Genomic DNA, 2500 nt, shown 5'->3' on the forward strand with positions numbered 1-2500 from the left:
CGGTGCTCGGCGCGGCATAAATCAGGGGGCTTTTCTGAGACTAATAAGACCCGCCGCCATCTATTCATTACTCAGCCCGCAGTTCGGGCCATCACTCATTAGTCAGCGGGTCATCTGATGATTACCACCACCCAACTCAGCGGGCCCGCGGAGCGCCGGGAACACAAAGGCGGCGGCTCCGAGGAGCAGGGTTAGAGGCCGCCTTTGAAGGCGCTTTCCGGAATAATTGGTCACCGTTATCCTCGAGTGCTCGGGCGCTGGTGTCAACACCCTCGGCGGGTCTCGGCAGCGCGGCCCACGCGGGCCGCCGCCCGGAAGTCGAGGACCGCGGTGTGGTCTGACATTCCATCATACACGCCACGCAGACAAAGGTCCGCACAGGAATGTGAAGTAAGACATTTTCTTGTTAATAAAGCATTGATCCGACATATTGATTTTACATGACACGGCTTTTGCTGCGATTCTGCCCTCCTTTTTCTTTGCAAATAGTAAAGCTCTTCGAAATGCCTTGGCGTGTGTGACACGGCAAAAATCCCTAACTCTCTGTGATGTAAATTCTGTATGTGTAAAACCACTTCATAATCAAACCATTAATCATCAGAAGCTGTCAGGGGAGACTTGGGGGACAATTCGTCATGTCCCTGCCTGGGCCGGGATGAGGGTGTCATGAAAAGTGCAGGCCGGGCGGACGGGCCTCACCCAGCCAGCGGGCCCCGAAAGGATTCCATGTCTTCCGACCAGGCGACAGGGAAGATGGCCCAGTGTCCTCTCAGGGGCCAGGGCCCTCCTCCCCCCAGCTCGCCGCCATGCCTGCTGGACTTAATGAATCAGCCCAGTGAAAAGTGATCCGCACAGAGAGATGGGCGGCCGCTATTGATTTCATGCAGATGCCTGACAGGTGATAGGCGCTCTAATGCAAGCTTTCAGAAGCTTTATGACTTGTAATAACCGTACCCGCTCATTCCGGGAGAGACATCCCTGATGTTTCAGCCGGATTGATATTCTCCTTCTAGAACCAGAAAAGATGCCCAAGCAGTAGAAACCAGAGGGCCCTGCTCACCTCCCACTGCAGGCCGAGGAGCGCCCATGTCTGGAGCGCCCCACCGAGAGCAAGGCTGGACGTCGGGAGAGGACGTGGGCAACCGCGGGTCTCGCCAGGCCAGATTCAGTGAGGGGTGGGGGGCGGCTGCGGTTGCAGCTGGAAATCCCGTCGGGGGCTTCGCTAGGGGAGCCTGAAGGACTTACACGGAAGACTTAGGAGAAGAGGCCCTGTGCTCTCAGTTCGGGGTGGGGGCGCTTTGATCACTGAGGGTGGGGTGGCCCACCCCTGCGCCTCTGGGAGCAGCTGCCATCGGGGGAACCGACCGGCAGACTTCTGCGGGTGGAACCCCCCAGAACCCCCCGCCCCGCACCGGGGCAAGAACGGGAGTCGCCCAGGCTTCCCCAGCACAGCCTACAACTGGAGGAGAAAACAGAAGCCCCTCTGCACAGCTGATACACAGTCCGTGTGCGGAGTTTACAAGGAGTGCCCGGCCGAGCCAGGCCACGGCTCTGCACGTCCAGTCACAGAGCAGCGAGCCAGGCCAATCAATACCACTTTCCTGTTTTAGAACTGGGTAATTATGAGGGGGAGAGATTGCCTGACCTTTCACCTGCACTGCATTACTTTGCTGATATTAAGATAAATTGCCTGATTTTGGGTAAACATATGCTGCGATTCAAGCTGTCAGCACTGGTTTGCTCAGGGGTAATTTGTATTGATCTCCCAGCTCCTGCCCAATTTTGCTTACTGACCTCGTGGATAATTAGAGAAGGAGCCTTGGGTGAGCTCGAGTTGGGATGAAGAAGAAATATGAAGAAGAATAAAGCAAATTTGTTTTATGTTAATATTTGTAGGTCCTCCTCCGGCCCTCACATCTGTCAGCATCAGGAGAGCCGTAAATTAATGGACTTGGTTCCTGAGCAGTTTATTCCCAGGAATTATTTAGCTGCGTGCTTAGTCTCTAACGCGTGTCACTGGGTTAGATTAATTTAAACTCCGCCTTAAACACAACAAAAACAAATGTTATTTTCTGCTGAAGGGGGGAAAAAACCAAGACATTTCTCAAAATGTATTACCAGCGTCCACCTTTCCGCAAGGATTTCCACGCCCATCTGCGTCGGAGAGGATGAGGTTTACAATAAACCACGCCCCCTGACTGCCCCCACCCCCGCAAGAAAAAAAGTAATTAGTGCCCATTATTTGTTCTGAATTCAAATCTTGCGAAGATGGGCTGCTACATGTGAAAAAGATGAATGCAGGCACAAAATTATATCATTTAAGATATGTCAGATTATAAGACTGTTGTATCAAAAGTCATAAAACAAATCTCCCTTGTGAAATATCTCTTTATTAACCGTGCCATAAGATATTAACATTCCTCATTTAGTGGAGGGCCTTTTATCTGTTTCAAATACATTATTCGTCCTTTTAGAGATAAACTGTATTAATATCCATTTG

The 2500-nt window shown here is 51.9% G+C and overlaps 1 protein-coding gene across 8 annotated transcripts in view; it reads right to left on the reverse strand.

Annotated features, from left to right (window-relative positions):
• The window catches only part of EBF3 (EBF transcription factor 3), a 118118-nt gene that overhangs the window by 13201 nt on the left and 102417 nt on the right, over positions 1–2500 (reverse strand). The window lies entirely within an intron of this gene.

This window comes from Budorcas taxicolor, chromosome 23 (assembly GCF_023091745.1).
Source record: "Budorcas taxicolor isolate Tak-1 chromosome 23, Takin1.1, whole genome shotgun sequence".
Taxonomy (NCBI): domain Eukaryota; kingdom Metazoa; phylum Chordata; class Mammalia; order Artiodactyla; family Bovidae; genus Budorcas; species Budorcas taxicolor.